The following is an 18,498-nucleotide window of genomic DNA, read 5'->3' as shown; positions in this document are numbered from 1 at the left end:
CAGCTGACACCCCTGTTTGAAATCTGTTAATATTGATATTTCTGGGCTGAAGGAGGATATTTCCGGTGTGAGGCTGCTAGTAGGGAATTTTCTGAAAGCCTTGTGTTTTCTTGGCATGCCTGAAAATCATCATTTCATTCTTTTAGGTGGAAAGGCTTGATTTGCAGCATTTAGACAACTGTGTAACATTAACTCAGGTAAGAAAAAAGTATACTATAATTTTCATGAAACACACTAAATCTCAACAGGCAAGATTCACAATATTGTGGGTATTGATAAATTTACATTCCAGAAAAATCCATTACAATTGTCTTTGTCTGTACTACCTAAAGTGTACTACTAAATAAATGCATTGCACTGAATTTCTTATGGATGCTAGAAAAAAGCTTGGTTTTACTGGAATTGCATTTTTGGCTGTGTTATTAAATCCTAAGTATGTAAAAATGATATATATATTTTTTAAATACGTCTGTCACTGGACTTTCAGCCTCTTTCCTGCTGCCATTTCCTTGTCATCTGTTCACCTGCTCAGCCAGTACTTTTCCACTCTTGCTCTCCTGGCCAGCCACACCCACCCACTCACCTGATCCTCATTGCCAATCAGTCCAGTATTTAAGCTGCTCTCTCACTCAGTGCCAGATTGTTCTTCGCATCATGTCAGGCTGATCTCCTGTTACCGCACCTGCCTGCCTTTGACTTTGCCTGATCTCCTGTTCTCTGGTTAATACTTTAGCCTTCTGTCTCAGCTCAACCAGTCTTGCCCTGCATTTCCTAGATCTTTGCCTGTCTGTGATTGTTTGGTGTGTGCTTCACCAAACATTTCAAGAAACTTGTTGCTGCTTATCTGTTTCTGCCAAGTCTGAGATTAAAGTTAGTACAAGCTACATCTGTGTTCTGGTGATACAGCATTTGGGATTTTGCCCTTACCGTATTAAACATACGAAAGTCCAGCTTAAAACATACTTGACTACACTTAAAGTAAGGTTGCATTTTTTGGAAAAGAGAAATAACACTGTTTTCAAGAGATTAGCTGCTTTAACCTTAGATGGTCTGGTATGACCAGTAGCAGATGTTGGCAAATGTTAACAAACTTTACATATACACTGATGATTTGATTGCTTTTCTCTACTTGTCCAACTGTTACATTATGCTCAAACAATTAACATTAACCTGAAGTTACCAGTTATGGCCTTTGTTCAACAAAAATGTCAAAGCCTTGCTTAAACTGCATTTGACTGTGCCAGGTTGAGCTTTATTAAGACATAACTAATTGCATTTGAATACATTTTTTGGTGCTTTAGAGTCACAGTGAGGCAATTTAGAGCATCCTCATCTTCAGTCATGGTGTCATCATGAGTCATCAAATTTTTTATTTGTATTTTTTTAAAGAAAAATGACAATACTCGAAATGATCTTTTTGATGATAAATAAATGAACAATTAAAACAAGTAAACAGGATTCAAACTGGGAAAATCTTTTTTTTATTTCACTGTCTTTATATCTTAGATGAAATCAGAAAAAGGAACATTCAAAAGAAAATTAATTTCATGTAAAAAAAAAAACGAGAATCAGTAGTTATTGACTGAAACAACTTTACAGTACACTGGAAAGACTCTTCTGGCGGCATCATGATAAGTTATATCAAAGGTGGACAGTAGTGACTGGCTGATATCTGATATCTCTTTGGGAAACTATTTCAGGTCCAGTTGTATTTTGTTCTTTTTTTTACTTTTCATCTTTGTATGCAGATGTGCACATTGGCAGTACCCCACGTGGGCCAAGGTCTTCCATTTTTCACAGCATGCCAAGTGGCCCATAAGCATGGCTGCATCATCATATTACCTGCCTCTGAATTCCTGCAAAGCTTCCATCCAAAATCCATTTAGAGGACGGCATTATGTAACAAACCTGAAATCATTGTCCCGGGGCGACAGTCCTCCCACCACCTCCATCTCCTGAGCCTCCTACTCTGTGATGCCGGCAGAGGCCTGGTCAGAGTGGGGCCACCGCCTCCACCTACCACTTCCTGTTGCGTGAGCTCTGCAGAGGCCAAGGGCCCTGAGAGAAGGGCTGATGACTGCAGGTAATCCAGGACCGAGTGGGTGGTCTCAGAAAAAGGGAGGCAGATGGAAGAAAGAGAAAGGCGGGAGGGAGATGTGAAGGAGCTTAGTGTATTTACAAGACATTTTGACGGCCGTGTTCACCTCTGCCAAGTGCTGAGTGATTGCACATGGTGACATTTAGTGAAGTGTGAGAATGTGTAGAGGGACAACACAGTTGCATCACCCATCTCTGGCTGTCAAGCATCAGGTTTTATCTTTTACTTGAAAACACAAGTTTTATCAGCCCATTACCCACAAATTGGGGAATCAAGACATCACCATCACCTGAAATTTGGGCATTTTTTCTCTCTCACGTACTGGGAGTAAAGAGTATAAAGCACATAAACTTGTAGGAAACTTGCACATGATGTTGCTTTTTTTGGTGATTTTATTTCTTAAGATTTTTTTTTAGATGTAGCTGCACCATATCATTCAATGAATCATACAATTTTAATAGATTTAAATGGATTTTTATTTGGGGATGTAACTAACGATCATAATTTGAATTGAAATCAAAGCTGTAGCCAGTGCAGCTGGAAAGGTTTAACATTTTCCTACTCTGTAAGAACTAAAGCCTGCCATGACGTTTGAACATGCTGCTGAGTGTGAAAACTCCCTCAGGCATTTGGTGAGCGGTTTCAGGACATGAAAAGTAAACAAAAGGAACTGAAAATATTCAATGAGCTCAAAGCCAGGTAGCATAAGCTCCTTCTGCTGGAGCTCTAGAAACTGAGGATTTTCCATTCTGAAGAGACATATGCTGACTTTTGCGTCTGTTTGGGACAACCGAATACTGTGAGCAGCCCTTTTCAAAGACTCAGCTCCACTTTTTGACTGACTTAAACCTGGAAATTCAGCTTGATGGCAGCATCATTATCACTACCATGGCATCTATTGTGTTAGAGGTTAGTGTGATACATGTGTTCAATAATTTATTATGGCACTCGAAGCATGTGTGAAAAATTGAAATGGCCCTTGATAGGAACAAGGTTCACTATTCCTGTTCCTGTCATGTTTTGCTTCACTGAAGCACAAAAAGTACACACATGAAGGCACAGTACCAAAGAAGAAGATATATTAAAGGTGTCAAAATGGGAATGGTTGCTGGTAATGTGTCAGAAAGATTTTCCATGGTTTAACAGTAAACTGCAGGGCCTTCATTACCTTAACCTGAGCTTCCATTGCTGTAATCAACTCCTCTTCTTTTCTGCCAGTAAACTGGTGAGAGCACATCATGACAGAGAGACCAAATATGTTGATTAAAATAGTCAATTTTCAGCCTATGGTATGTTTTCAGTCTTCATCTATTGTGAAAGTATCTTATTTAAAAAGAAAAAAAACCTGTGACCACCAGGACTGGTATTACTGTCCATATCAGCAATTTAGTTACTGTTGTCAACATAAAACAGCTCAAACCTTTCAAACCATTTTTTTCATTCAAGGTAAAATTGAATTGATATGAATCACCAGCATCTGCCCCCTTTAGCTCTCCCTCCGCTCCATTACTGTCAAACTGACCTGTAACATTTCTTTGTGCGGGATGAGGATTCATATCATTCTGCGGGTTTCCTCACAGCACAGCCAGAGATGACTGGCAGTGAAGTCAGAGAGCAGGAGATGGAAATCAGATCAGCTGCGGTTCACGTGATAAACTGACCATTTTCACCTTGTGGCATTACGTGCAGTGCATATCTATCATCATTTTGTTGGCATTTTAACTTATATTGTATGTATTATGTCCTTTATGCCTCTAGTTATTGCCTTGGAATTGCTAATTAGATGAGTTAGACTGCACTGATTAGATGAGAAGCTTGAAATCAATGACATTCCTGGAAATATGCAGCATAAAACACAACCTGTGGAGCCCCTAAAGTGAGAAATAAATGAAAATAAGGTGCAAATAATCCAGCCATGAGATTCTGTACCTTAGCATAGTGGTGCTTTGACCAAAATGCTAACATCAGCTCACTAACATGCTAACAATGACAATGCTAACATCGAACGTTAAAGGAAAAGTTTGACATTTTGGGAAACCCCAGTAAAACCATAACACAATACTTTTTGTCCAAACCTGCAATAACTGATTTTTTGACCAAGAAGAAATGGCCGCACTCTTACATATCATCTTTACCAACAGACCACAGCATTATAAATCTAATGGTGTTTTTTCTCTTGACTTCAGTATAATATCATGGATCTGTAACACAAAATTACAAAGATCCAAACCATGTGTCACTGTCAAATGGAATATCAAAAACTATTCTGAATAAGCATTTTTGTCTGAGTTGTACTCCAGTGATATTGGGTTTACCGTGGCAATTCCTGAGCCCAACCGAACCTTCGACTATTATATGAAAACATCTAATTCCATTGGAGACGAGCATGTCTGTTGAACAGAAACAACTGTTGTTTCTGATCAGAAACTGTGGATATGTTGTGCTCTAGAGATGCTGCCTAGAGGAAAGCACAGATCACTAACTCAGCCGCTGATTGGCCATATGTTCATTGACAATGTAAAAGACATCTCGCTGTTATTCATAAAGCCAAATCATCATTTCATCTCTCTTTCTCAAAGTAAAGAAAACCCAGTTAAGTTTTGGAAAATAGTCAAATCTTTATCACATAATTCTACTTCATCCCACATCCCATTGAAATTAATCAAGGGTGTACCCGATCAATCTCAGCTGGAGAGAGGATCTGTGATGCATTCAATGCACACTTTATTCCTTCAGGTTAGTTATTTGAAAATGCCAGATCAGATCTCCTCCCTCTGGCTCTAATCATAGAGCACCTTGCTGAGCAAACAAACTTTTCACTCAGATCTTTTCACTGAAGCACTTTACAAATCTTGAAGTGTTTAATGCTCTAGGCTAAGTGCCTTGGCTGTTTCTATTAGCAGCTCCATAGCTGCATGCTTATTTTAAATTCTGACTGTGGAAAGCATCCCTGACTTGTGGAAGTCACCTTTGTATAAAGGTGGTCAGTCAAATGAGCTGAGTAATTATCGAATTTCCAAACTTTCATGTCTTGCTAAAGACATGAAAGTTTGGGTCAAGGAACAGGACTGCAAGATGCATGGGATAAACACCATGTGCTGCAGAAATAAACACGATTAAGACATGGATAATAAAATACAGTGTTTTTGCACTTTTGCGCAGTAGAATATATATATACAGTGGTATGAAAAAGTTTGGGCACCCCTGATCATTTTCAAGATTTTCCTTTATAAATCATTGGTTGTTCGAATCAGCAATTTCAGTTAAATATATCATATAGCAGACAAACACAGTGATATTTGAGAAGTGAAATGAAGTTTATAGGATTTACAGAAAGTGTGCAATAATTACAATAATTACAAAAGTAGACGGGTGCATAAATTTGGGCACCCCAACAGAAAAATTACATCAATATTTAGTAGATCCTCCTTTTGCAGAAATAACAGCCTCTAAATGCTTCCTATAGCTTCCAATGAGGGACTGGATTCTTGTTGAAGGTATTTTTGACCATTCTTCTTTACAAAACATCTCCAGTTCAGTCAGGTTTGATGGTTTCCGAGCATGGACAGCCCGCTTTAAATCACACCACAGATTTTCAATAATATTCAGGTCTGGGGACTGAGATGGCCATTCCAGAACATTGTACTTGTTCTTCTGCATGAATGCCTTAGTGGACTTTGGGCAATGTTTAGGGTCGTCTTGTTGAAGTATCCAGCCCGGCGCAACTTCAACTTTGTCACTGATTCTTGAACATTGTTCGCAAGAATCTGCTGATACTGACTGGAATCCATGCGACCTTCAACTTTAACAAGGTTGCCAGGCCACACAGCCCCACAGCATGATGGAACCACCACCAAATTTTACTGTGGGTAGCAAGTGTTTGTCTTGGAATGTGTGTTCTTCTTCCGCCATGCATACCGCCCCTTGTTATGTCCAAATAACTCAATTTTAGTTTCATCAGTCCACAGCACCTTATTCCAAAATGAGGCTGGCTTGTCCAAATGTGCTTTAGCATACCTCAAACGACTCTGTTTGTGGCGTGTGTGCAGAAAAGGCTTCTGCCGCATTAGTCTCCCATACAGCATCTCCTTGTGCAAAGTGCGCTGAATAGTTGAATGATGCACAGTGACACCATCTGCAGCAAGATCATGTTGTAGGTCTTTGGAGCTGATCTGCTGGTTGAGTTTGACTGTTCTCACCATCCTTCGCCTCTGCTTATCTGAGACTTTTCTTGGCCTGCCACTCCGGGCCTTAACTTGAACTGTGCCTGTGGTCTTCCATTTTTTCACTATGTTCCTCACAGTGGAAACTGACAGCTGAAATCTCTGAGCCAGCTTTTTGTATCCTTCCCCTAAACCATGATGTTGCACAATCTTTTTTTTCAGGTCATTTGACAGTTGTTTTGAGGCTCCCATGTGGCCACTCTTCAGAGAGGATGGAAAGAGGAGAACAGCTTGCAACTGGCCACCTTACATACCCTTTCTCATGATTGGCTTCACCTGTGTATGTAGGTCAAGGGTCAATGAGCTTACCAAACAAATTTTGAGTTCCAATAATTAGTGCTAAAGGTATTCAAATCAATAAAACAACAAGGGCGCCCAAATTTATGCACCTGCCTACTTTTGTTTAAGTAATTATTGCACACTTTCTGTAAATCCTATAAACTTCATTTCACTTCTCAAATATCACTGTGTTTGTCTGCTATATGATATATTTAACTGAAATTGTTGATTCGAACAACCAATGATTTATAAAGGAAAATCTTGAAAATGATCAGGGGTGCCCAAACTTTTTCATACCACTGTATAATATATGGTAGTTGACACAAACCTTTTTTCAGTGACACTGTTAATAATTTGGGAGTTTCATGTGTGTCGGTCCTTGCTTTCAACCCTAACAACATATTTCCAAGAATTTTCAAAACTAACATCTGTTTTTTTTAACCTCAAACATATTACTCCACTGTATGTGATTCATTATGTTCTCCAATTATTGATACTCAGATGGTGTGTTAAGATGCTTTGAGTAGACAATGATGCGGAAATTGTTAACATGTACATATTTAACCAGATAACTGATCTCATCTTGTCATAAAAGGAAAGGCAAGACAGGCACACACAGGCCACCCACAGAGTGCCTGTGCCTGTGTGTGTGTGTGTGTGTGTGTGTGTGTGTGTGTGTGTGTGTGTGTGTGGAGTAGTGGGGACAAAATGCAGGTTTTCATAATGTAAATCATTAAACTTTAGGGTGAAGACTGGGGTTAAGGTAAGGTTAGGTTTAGATAAAAGCGCGGTACTCTTGGGGGAGTACTGCGAGGGGCATGGATTCTCGGGGGCTGTGTGGATCGAATAGATATTAAAACCCTTTTGTTTAAAATCAAAATTAAAGATTCTTAAAAAATGAAAGGAAATTCTTAAAAAGGATCCTTAAAAAAAAAACAAACTGGTATATACAGATGCAAGGTGGATTGGACAACGGTGCAGGTTGGCAACGGGAACTGTGTATATTTATGAAAACCCCCCATCTCTCCAGGGTCTCTGCAGTACCTTCTGGGGTTGTTATTTCTTAAAAAGGGTTAGTGAGGGCTCCGGCTGCGGATGGAAGGTGATGGGAAGCCTCTTGTGAGAAGAAAATATTTTAATAAGAAATAATAAAAATAAAAACTAGGTTAATAGTAAAAGAAAGAAATAATGAAATAAATAAGTGCATAAAATAATAATAAAATCCAACATTTTGGAGGATAAAATTAATAAGATCCAGTCGAATCCATCCTGTCAAAGGTAAGTGCTCTAAAGGTAGGTGACCACCAGGGGGATGAGTGTTCGGCCAGCCGGCCGGGGAACAGTATGGTGATATTTATCTTTAAAGGTGCTGCTGACCTCCGCATTGACACTTCTGAGGAAGCGCCTCAAGTAACCCCTAGGCCTCAGCGCACTAAGGAAGGTGCAGATCCTCTGGAAGCGTATCAGCTGGGACTTTGTCAGACGTCTGTACGTGTACCTTGGGTGGTAACTGGATTTATGGAGAAGTACGTGGCGATCTATGTCTTAGTAGACTTTAGTGGCCGGTACCTTGTTTAGGTCGCTGGAGTCACGGAAGAAGATACTTGTATGTTGAAATTCTACTGTGAGAGGTTGCAAATTACAACTAAACTTACTACTAATTTACTTACTAAAAAACTTTAGTGGCCAGTAACTTTGCCTGGTTGCAGAAGAAAACCATGGTGTCCAAAAACTCCAGTGTTTTGAGTTGCAGGTTTTGTTTTAATTTTATTTTAGGGTGGTGTGAATTGAGTGTGTCTAGAAAAGAGAGAAATTCCTGTTCTGTTCCCCCCCAGAGGCCAAATGTGTCGTCTAGGTACCGGAGATATAGGAGGGGGTTTGGTCTGTGAGGATTTGATTGCTGTCTCTTCCCAGTGGGCCAGATAAATATTGGCATATGGCGGTGAGTATTTACAGCCCATTGCACACATACACAGCTGGAGATAGTGTTGATTATTAAATTGGAAGTCGTTGCAACTGAGTGTGATTTCAAGTAACTGTAAAATTTCCCTGTCTGGTCTGGATGGGTCTGGGTGTTTATTAAAAATGTGTTTTATGGCTGTAAGGCCAAGTGAAGTCTCAATATTGGTGTATAGTGAGTCTATATCTATTGTAAAGAGGAGGGAGTGACCAGGTACATGCATGTTACTGATTCTATTCACAAATTGGAGGGTGTCTTTGACATAACTAGGGTGAAGTTTGGAAAGTGGATTGATGAAGTGATCTACGTATTCTGTAAGATTCTGATCCACAGTCACTGACGATGGGACGGCCAACTGGGACCACAGAAGGGACTGTCTATGTTTAAAGGGGCTTGTGTATCTTGGGGAGGAGGTAGAAGAGGCGAGGCCTGGGCTCATCAGGACCGTCCAAATATTGTTATTGTTTTGCAGTGATGTGTTTGTTATTGTCAAGTGTTTCTGTAATGTTCCAAATCTGTTTCTGTGTTTCTAACTGTAATGAATGTGTAAGTGCTTTGTAGTATGTTGTATTACTAAGTTGTTTGTTGGCCTCCAATATGTAGTTATTAAAATCTTGTAAAACAATTTTGCCCCCTTTGTCTGCCGGTTTAATAACTATGTGTCTGTTGTTACCTAATGATGTTATTATTTTCTTCTGATGGGTGGGTTATGTTAGGATGTCTATGTGGGAGCGGGCGCCATTTAGTGAGTGATGTGTTGTTATTGATTAATGTTGTTATTTCAGGGGAGATGGTGTCTGAGTGTGGTTCCCGGTCCCCAGACGGTCCAGTGAACAGCACAGGCCCTCGCCTCCGTCCTCCCCAGAAATGATCCCTTAATCTTAGCCTCCTGTGAAAAGTGTTGAGGTCCCTCCTAAGGTCCGGTTGGGTGGGAGGGTTGGGTGTGGGAATGAAAGTGAATCATTTTTGGTGATGGGTGATGGAGAGAGAAGAACAGAGATTAGTAATATTGGACAGGTGGGAAGTTGTGTGTAAACATTTGTCCCTGGTTAATAGTTTAATTGTTGGCACCAGTACCTGAACAACATCTGAGCCATCTGGGGGGTCCAATGGATGTGATCGTTGGGGTCAGATTTGAATAGCAGTGGATTGATTTCTGGTAAAAAGTTGTATTTGGCTGTAATGGTGTGGTTAAGTTTGGTGAGTAATTCTTTCTTCTGGGGTTCCAGGTTATCAGAGAAGGTGATATGGCTGGTTCTCCACAGCTGTTGTAAAAGTTTGTAGGTGGTTATCAGCTGGTATTTTGAAAGGCAGTTGTTAACCTGCTGTGTTTGTGTCTGTGGAGTGAGTTTATTTTTTTTAAGAATGTCTTTGATGTGGTGAAAAGTGGCTCCGGGGTAACTGTCAATTTGGGTATTGTCAGGGTCTGTAAAGGATGGAATACGGGAGACGTTGGAGTCTCCGATGATCAGGGCTCTCTTACGCACCTCCAGCGACCATTCTTGCAGCTTTCTAAAAGTGTGTGGGTGGGTGTGTGGTTCTGATCTGTGTTTGGACCCAGGTGCTGCCACAGAGGCCCTGCGGGGGTTGGAGGTGGAAGGCTCAGATGCTGTGAGGGTTAGGGTACTGTTTAGGATAAGTCTTCAAGAAATGAATGTAAGTCTATGTCATGTCCCTAAAAGTGGTGAAAACCTAACCTGATGTTTCTTTCTAGGTTTCTAGGTTTTTAGAGTGGATGGATTAAACTTGTGGTAAACTTCATTTTTTTTTTTTTTTTAGAACAGAACTTGAAACACAAGCAAAGAATCAGTGGAAGACAGATCTGGAGGGAGCAGTGATGAAGTTCTGGCCTCTGACACCGGACGCTGTTCCCCTCTCTGCAGAAGACTAAAGCCAACACTCTCTTCCGCTCTCCAGAGATCAGCTTAATCCCGAGCTGCACCGAGTGCGCTGAAGACATCCAGCTAACTTGAAAAGAAGAGACCTTTTTGAGGACTCTCAGTCTGCTCAGTGCCTTCATTTCTAACTGGATCAAAGTTAGAAAAGTCTGAAGTGCGACAAGTTTTGTCAAAGCTGCCACTACGTCAAAACATTTAACATATTCATGTTTTTAGACATAAATATACATTTTAAAAACATATTAATGATGTAACTAAGACCTTAAAAGCATTTTTTACCCATAAATCAAGTTCACAGTGAACCAGACTGTTTGGTCCTCGAGGATCACCATGTCAATGCTGAGACTGGGAGACAGCCTCTAAAATGTGATGCACCAGCTGATCCCTGTTAATCACGCTCATCTCTTTTGATTGAGTGGAGGGAATGTAGGTGTTTTAGTTGAATTCATGTTATCTCTCATGTTGCTGTCCTTGGCCTGTTTGTCGTAGATGTATTTCATCTGTGTTGTTGTCAGTGTCATCGTAAAAGAGAGCTTCCTCTCGATAGCCTTTCCTGTTTATTTAAAGGTATTTTATACATAGTTGATCCAAAGGAAAAAAAAAAAAAATCATCACCGATTTGACTTTGATTTAAAAATATTCAATGTCATGGACACAAAGTAAATACTTCAAACAAGCTTTCATTGGATTTTTTGTTTTTGTTGCCATACTTATTGTCAGACAGACACATTGTGCATTTCACAAAGAACCTGTTTGGATCTGTGGTTATGTTTCAGTGCCTCCACATTGGTTGTCCAGTATGTAGTTAATATTTAGAGACCCTACAAATTACAGTTTGGGTCTGAAGTTTCATTTTAATTGAAACTCTCACAGAATAGCACAATATGGGCCACTGAGCTCTTCCTTTGAGCAGAAATCTATCAATTTTTCAACAATGAAATATGTTACCAGCCAATATGGAAGCTTCTCAATAGCCTTTTATAGCCTTAGTATGAAGTAATGCATCTCCACAACCAATAACCATTTTCATAGTGAGAGGATCACTCAAAGGTATCTTTAAAGTATGACAATATCAACATGCCTGGTGGTAGATTAAAATGTTTATGAGGCTCGCTTGCCATCGTCCTCTCTGTGGAGACGGGCCAGTATCCATATGTAAATGCATCACGCTCTGCTCCCTCTCTCTGGCAGTAAAGTTGATTAAAGTTCTGTACCATGCCTCTACTGAGGGATTGCCCCAGTTCAATGCAATTTTACATGGCAGCAGATGAACGATCTCACTCACTGCTGGAGTTACGCAGCTCTGGCAAATTCATCATGCTGGCTTGAATATAGACATCCACACCAAAAAGAGAGAGCGGCAAGGTTACGGTTGCCGGCACCCTCAATCACATGGTGAGAAAACACTCCTGTCTCTATTTTTCTTCATCACGCAGATGCAAATAAAAGACATCTATCAAGCGCATGACAGCCTTCAGCCGATACTGCTAACTGCTAGCATAATCATTAACTCTCAAAGCTCAGACTGACTGTGGACCTAAAAACTCACTGCCGGTTAGCCAGCTGGTCCCTGTCTCTGTTGTGTAGGTTTTTGTGTGTTCACCTTTTGCACCTATGGACAGGAATCAGCCTTTCAAGCTAAAGGTTGAATAGGAGATCTTTTTGATCAAGGTTGTTTCCAGTGCACCACACCAAGCTTCATTTAAACTGGGTGTTTAGGAAATGACAAATTTGGATCGGGGATGACGTGATCAAAGCACACTCCATCCAGCCCATCCCAGCCTGGATCAGTCCAACCCCTCCCAATAAACTATAAAAAAAATGTTTTTCATAAAAACGTATCTAATATATAATCAATATATTTATTCATAACATCTATATATCCATAGGCAGAAGATATCCATACAACAGGAGTATACATCAATTTCAGAAGGTAATAGTGAGAGAGATCCAAATAAACATAGTTTGTAATAGACACATGCAAGTCTGATAATAATAATATTATGAAATTATTAATGGTTGGGGTTAGGGTTAGGGTAGGGACAATGAATCACTCCAACTAGGGGTGTGAGTCAGCACTGGCACAGGCCATGTTTGTTAATTTTATTCTGACAGGCAAAGTATCCTGTGGATATAATTTTAAAAAGCCCAACCAGAGAAGAAATAATCACACCAGAAAGGAGAAAAAAACACGTAGAAAAGAAAGAGGGAGGGAAAAAAAGGGGGAGGAAAAAAAAGGGGAGGGGAAATAAACAATAAAAAGTGAATAACAAGGATTGAGATAAAAGAAATGAGGAAGGAGGGAAAAAGAAGGAGAGAAAGTAAAAGGTTTAAGGTCAGAAAAAAAATCTGAAAAAATAAGCAAAAAGAAAAGTGTTTTAAACGCACAGTATAAACATTTTGAAAAAAGTTTTCTAACAATTTACCAACATACTAATGTATTTTCTTTTGCAGTTGAAACCTGGACAGTGAGAGGACTGCGAAAGGGCAACAGGCCCATGGATCAGCCCAATTCATCCTGGTACTTATGGAGACCTGGGAGAAGAGTGTATTAAAATATGAAGAGGGGAGAGAGAGTGTGTTTTGGCTGTGGACACTTACTAAGGCTAGAAGAGAGGCCCCAAGGAACAGAATGGGGAGTCAAGAAAGGAGAGCCACCTTAGAATAAAATTATTCATTAGTTTATATGCACGCCAAAAATAGAATCAAACAAATACAAAACATGCTTTAAGTTCTACTCATGCTTTAACCTTAACTTTGACAAATAGCTTATATAAGTTAATATTAATTTCTATAATTCAATTGTGAGTTCTCAATCCCCCCCCCCCCCCCCGTATATATATATTCGTATATATATATTCGCCATGACCCGGACTCTGAAGATGTTTATAAAGGACTGTAGGTTTGTTTACTTTGCGGATGTGGTAAGTATGTTGGTACATACGTGTTCTCAGCCTGATGCCTGTTTCACCGATATATATTTTCCCACAGGTTTTACACTGAATGGCATAAACAAGGTTGCTACAATCTTCTTAAAAAGTTCCCCAAATTGGACTTCCCCTGGCTGTAAGGCTGTTTTCCAAATAAGACACCTGCTTGAATTTTGAATTCGGTAAGATGGATTTTTTGGGCGTTTTTTTCATAGCTGTACGGACCAGAATATCCTTTAAATTCTTATTCCGTTTGTATGCTGTTATCCTGGAATCTCCTCCTGTGCCTGTTGGAAGTGACGTTTGAGTGATGAATTCAAGCCTGACAGCTGATCCAAGAAAGTGACTACGAATGGAACGATTGGTGTTTTATTTTGGTTTGATTGATAAGTATTATTTGTTCGGAATAAATTCTTAACCTCCCTTTTGATTTTCCCGAGGAAACTAATAGACCCTGGGTTTTAAGGCTGCAAAGAGAGTGCGAGTTGCTGTTTCAACATCCACATCCTGTGAACAAATTCTATGAAATCTGATAAGCCGGGGATGGTAGCTGCTTTTAAAAAGTAAAGAATGTCTATCAGTCAGTTTAAAGTAAACCATATACCATATAGATGTCAGCGTAGGCCGGAGAATATTTGCATCCCATCGCGCAGCCCGAAACCTGGAGGTAGAATTTACCATTGAATTCAAAGTCATTCCGTTTCAAAGTCAGTTCCAACAGGTCAAGAATGAATTCATCGGGTCTGGAAGGATCCGGATTGGCAGCGAAGGCTTCCGTCACAAATTGTAAGCCCAAGTCTGAATCAATGTTTGTATATAGAGACTCTACATCTACCAAAAAAATGAAAGTGTTAAGGGGAACTTTGATGGTTTTAACCCTGTTAACGAAGTCATACGTATCCTTAATATAGCTCGGATGTAGCTGCGATAATGGATTCAGGAAGTAGTCTATATATTGTGTAATATTATATGTCTCCGAACCACAGTCACTCACTATTGGACGGCCGCTAGGAATCACATGTGGAACTGGCCAAGTCCTCGGATTCTTGTGGATCTTCGGGAGAAGATAAAAGAGTCTCGGGCGTGGAGAATCTAGACCTAGAAGATAGCTTTTCTGTTTTTTGTTAATAAAGCCATTTCCATATAACTTTTCCACCTGAGTCCTCACAATTTTCTGTGTTGCTCCCTGGTTTGATTCTTGTAACGGTTTGTAATATGTTGTATTTTTTAACTGTCTCTCTGCTTCCCATACATAGTTATTAAGATCTTGAATACAGATTTGACCTCCTTTATCGGCACTTTTGATAATCATATCCGGGTTTTGCTTTAATTTTGAAAGAGCTTGAGATTCTTCTGGGTTAATATTGCGACTAGTGTAATGTTTACATTTCAGGTTACAGAAAGCCATCAGATCATTTTGGACGAGACGCTGGATCGGTAGGGATAATGAATCATCTTGCGGTTCCCAGGATGAAGAAGTTATGAATGGAATCTGTTCCTGTGGATCTTCGAAGCCGAAATAATCCAATAGTTTCAAGCGGCGATGATACATGTGTATGTATCATCGCCGGGATAGGGGGTGGATATGTAGGTGGGAGCATACAGGAGGCTGGGGGGATGCTGATGGTGTGGGTGTTCCTTCTCTTAATATCGTTGAGTCCTGTGGGTATGGTGGTGGCGAGTTTATGTATCTAGATTTTTTCCATTCTTTTGTGCTGTGCTGTGGTCCAGTGGTGGTGAGAAAGTGAGCTATGGATAGGGTGAGCTCTTTTGCTGTATTGGTTGGTGATGAATTTCCTGTTCTTGTAGTATCAGGGGTCTGGTCATGGTGGGGGCGTGTGGAGCTGACTAGAATGTTCCTCAGATTTTAGTTTCTTCTGTGGGCTGCGATGATCCTGTGGTTATGGAGGGGATGGTGCAGGGGTTGGATCCTGGTGAAGTTGTTCTTGATGCTCTTTAAGAGGGGGATGGTTCTGTGGCAGAAGGTGGAGATGAGGGGGATGAGCTGTGTTGCTGTAGAAGGTTTCTGAATGTCCAGTGGGGTGTAGGGATGTTCTTCCAGGCCTGGGGGGTGTGGATGTAGACCCTGGTTTGGGTAGAGGGTGGGGGGAGTAGGGGAAGTGGGGGGTGCCTGGGAGGGGATCCGTGCCAGTCCGGTAGGGGTGGATGTGTTGATGCCTATGGGGTGAGTTGGAGCTGTGTGTGTGGAGGCTGTGGTATGCTGTGTAGAGTGAGTGGGAGCTAAGTAGGCCAGAGTTGTTTTTTTGCGGAGGAACCGTTTGCTGTATCCTCTGGGTCGGAGGCTATTGAAGAGTGTGCGTGTGGCTGTGTGAAAATCCTCTATAGTAGATGAAATTCTATGGAAACGTATGAGTTGTGATATGATTATGCCCCGGAATGTATGTTTTGGATGATAACTGTGTTTATGAAGAAGTGCATGGGTGTCTGTAGATTTGAAATGTACCTTAGTAAGCATTCTCTTCTGTGTGGAGTTGAGTGTATGGAAAAAAACTGTGGTGTCCAAGAAATTAACCTGATATGGATCAATTGTGTGGGTTACAGTAATGGATGGGTGGTGACTGTTAAGGGTGTGGATGAAGTTTTGAAAAAGATTGAGGTCATGTGGCCAGATGCCAAAGATGTCATCGAAGAACCTCAAGAACAACAGTGGTTGGTGTGTGCACTTAAATAAGGCCTCCTGCTCCCACTCACTCATGTATATGTTTGCATATGATGGTGCATATCTGTGTCCCATGGCCGTCCCATTCACCTGTAGAAAATTAATTATCTGGACGGCTGTTGTCTGGATACTTAGAAAAAACCGATTGGACTGCCTGTAGGCCAAGTTGACTGTTGATGTTTGTGTACAGGCTGTTGATGTCTATTGTAAAAAAGTGGGCGTGGCTGGGGATGACCATGGGCCGGATGGTGTCTATGAAGTGGTATGTGTCTTTGATGTAACTGCGGTGTCTGGTAGAGATGGGGCCAAGGAAATGATCCATGTATTGGGAAATATTGTAAGTGGAGCTGTTGCAGTCTGACACAATGGGTCTGCCGGGAGGAGCTTCACAGGGAATCGTCCATGTATGTGGATCTTTGTGAATTTTGTGGAGTAGGTAAAACTGTCAAGCTCGTGGGTTGGTGGATCCAGAAAGATGATTTCGCTGTTTAGTTGTTTTATATTTTATTCGGTGAAGTGTGTCCATTATATTGCAGATTTCTTGTCGTGTTGTATCCTGAATGCTGTGGTCCAGTTTCTTGTAATATTTGATGTTGGAGAGTTGACGGTTAGCTTCCAAAATGTATTGTTGTTTATCCATGATGACAATTTGGGAACCTTTATCTGCTGGTTTTATGACTATATTAGGGTTATGGATAAGTTGGGTGAGTGCTCGGCGTTCTGCAGGTGATAAATTGTCCGGCACGTCGGTATGGGTTCTGTGTGTTCTGAGAGATGCTTCGTCTGGATGAATGATTTTCCTGATGTTGTTATGAAGATGTGAGACCTCTGGTTCCCAGGTTGATGTTCCGGTGAAGGGTGTGGGTTGGTGATCTGGCTTAGAGTGGAAGTAGTCAATCAGTTTCAGTCGTCTATAGTAGTTGTGGAGGTCCCTGTGAAGTTCCTCCCGGTCTATTTTGGAGGGGCGTGGAATGAAGGAGAGGCCTTTGTTCAGTAATGAAACCTGTGCTGGGGAGAGGATCAGGAGTTTGGAGAGATTGAGGATGTTAGGGTTAAAAATGGCTGTGGCTGTGGTGGGTGTCCAATGTATGTTGCCGGTTCTGTGGTGAAGGTGTCAAGGGGGATTTCTGCCAGGAAGGAGAAGTATGTGGCGATGGTGTTGTTGATAAGTTTAAGGTTGGCTTGTTGTTTCAATGTGAGTTTGGTTGAGAAGTTGATTATGGGGAAGTATATATCTGCATTGGGAAGGTGGACCGGGCTTGTCTGGCTTATGCTTTCAGCTGTTTGATAGATGTTTGTTTGGGGTCTTGATCCTTATTGTTGAGGCCGATGGAGAAGATGACGATTTTTACTGTAGGGATGACGATAGTTTTCTGGCAGATCTTGAGGAGGTGATACAGATTTGCTCCTGGATAACTGTCGAGTTGAATGTTCGGGTTGGTATATGATGGTATTATGTTGATGTTGGAATCTCCCAGGATGAGTACTGGTTTCCGGGGCCTGAAAAACCAGTCTTGCAGCTTGCGGTTTGGTCTGGCCAGATGATACGTGGGTTTCTATATACTAGGTAAAGGGGAGATTGGGTTGATATAAGTGGGTGATGTTGGGGTCTGATTTAGGGCGAGGTGGTTGTTGGCATCTGGGGCCGGCAGATCGGAGGGCAAGGACCCTGTCAGAGCCTCTTGGGTTAGAGAGGGTTCAGATAGGGCATTTGTTTCTGTCATATCGACTTTTAGTTGCCCGCTCATCATATTTGTACCCATCTCTTCCATGACAGGGGTCTGCCGTTCCAGTAGATCTGCCTGGTCCCCGGCGCCATCTGCTAGGGAGAGGGGGAGAATGTTATCAATAGTGAATACTGAGACGTGGGATTTGGGCATAGGTGTAGGCTTGGTGGGTTGGGTTGTTTGAGATTGCTTTGATGTGTTCACAGCTTCTGACGGTGCTTGAGTTGGGAAGGGTGGAGAGTATACTTGAGCTTCTACTCTGTGTATCTTCAGGTTGGGGGAGGCAATCCTGTTGGTGGTTGGTATTGGTTCAATCTGCTGAGGTGGGGAAGGGGGAAGGGGGGTGTTTTGAAGTCCATTACAAGGGTGCTGGTGTAATGGGTAGGACGGGGGAGAGTTGGGGGTCAGGTCCACTTACAATATTGTTGTCCTGCATAGGTGTCACAGCAGGTGTTTTGGTTCTTTTGATGGGTCTGGGGGGTAGGGGAGTGGATGTGTTAGGGCCAGATGGTGTCTGTGTAATAGGGGGTGACTTCAGCTGGGGTGAGGGATGGGGAGGGGAGAAAGGGGATGCTGTGCGGTCTGTTATGGAAGTTCCAGGTGTGATGGGCAGAACGGGGGAGAGCTGGAGGTTGGGGGTAGGTTCTTCCTGAGATGTTCTCCTCTTGTGTAGGTGTTGTGGTTGGTATGTTGGTCTTTTTCA

General features: G+C 41.4%; 1 protein-coding gene across 1 annotated transcript in view; it reads left to right on the top strand.

The window, feature by feature from the left end:
* Window positions 1–11,922, top strand: part of tdrkh (tudor and KH domain containing) — a 161,062-nt gene extending 149,140 nt beyond the window's left edge. Inside the window, exon 15 of the mRNA XM_070990750.1 lies at window positions 11,913–11,922. The gene's annotated coding sequence lies outside the window, so the exon portion shown is untranslated. The remainder of the gene's footprint in view (window positions 1–11,912) is intronic.
* Window positions 11,923–18,498: the final 6,576 nt, after the last annotated feature.

This window comes from Chaetodon trifascialis, chromosome 21 (assembly GCF_039877785.1).
Source record: "Chaetodon trifascialis isolate fChaTrf1 chromosome 21, fChaTrf1.hap1, whole genome shotgun sequence".
NCBI classification, from domain to species: Eukaryota; Metazoa; Chordata; class Actinopteri; order Chaetodontiformes; family Chaetodontidae; genus Chaetodon; species Chaetodon trifascialis.
This window is presented reverse-complemented; position numbering and strand designations above follow the sequence as displayed.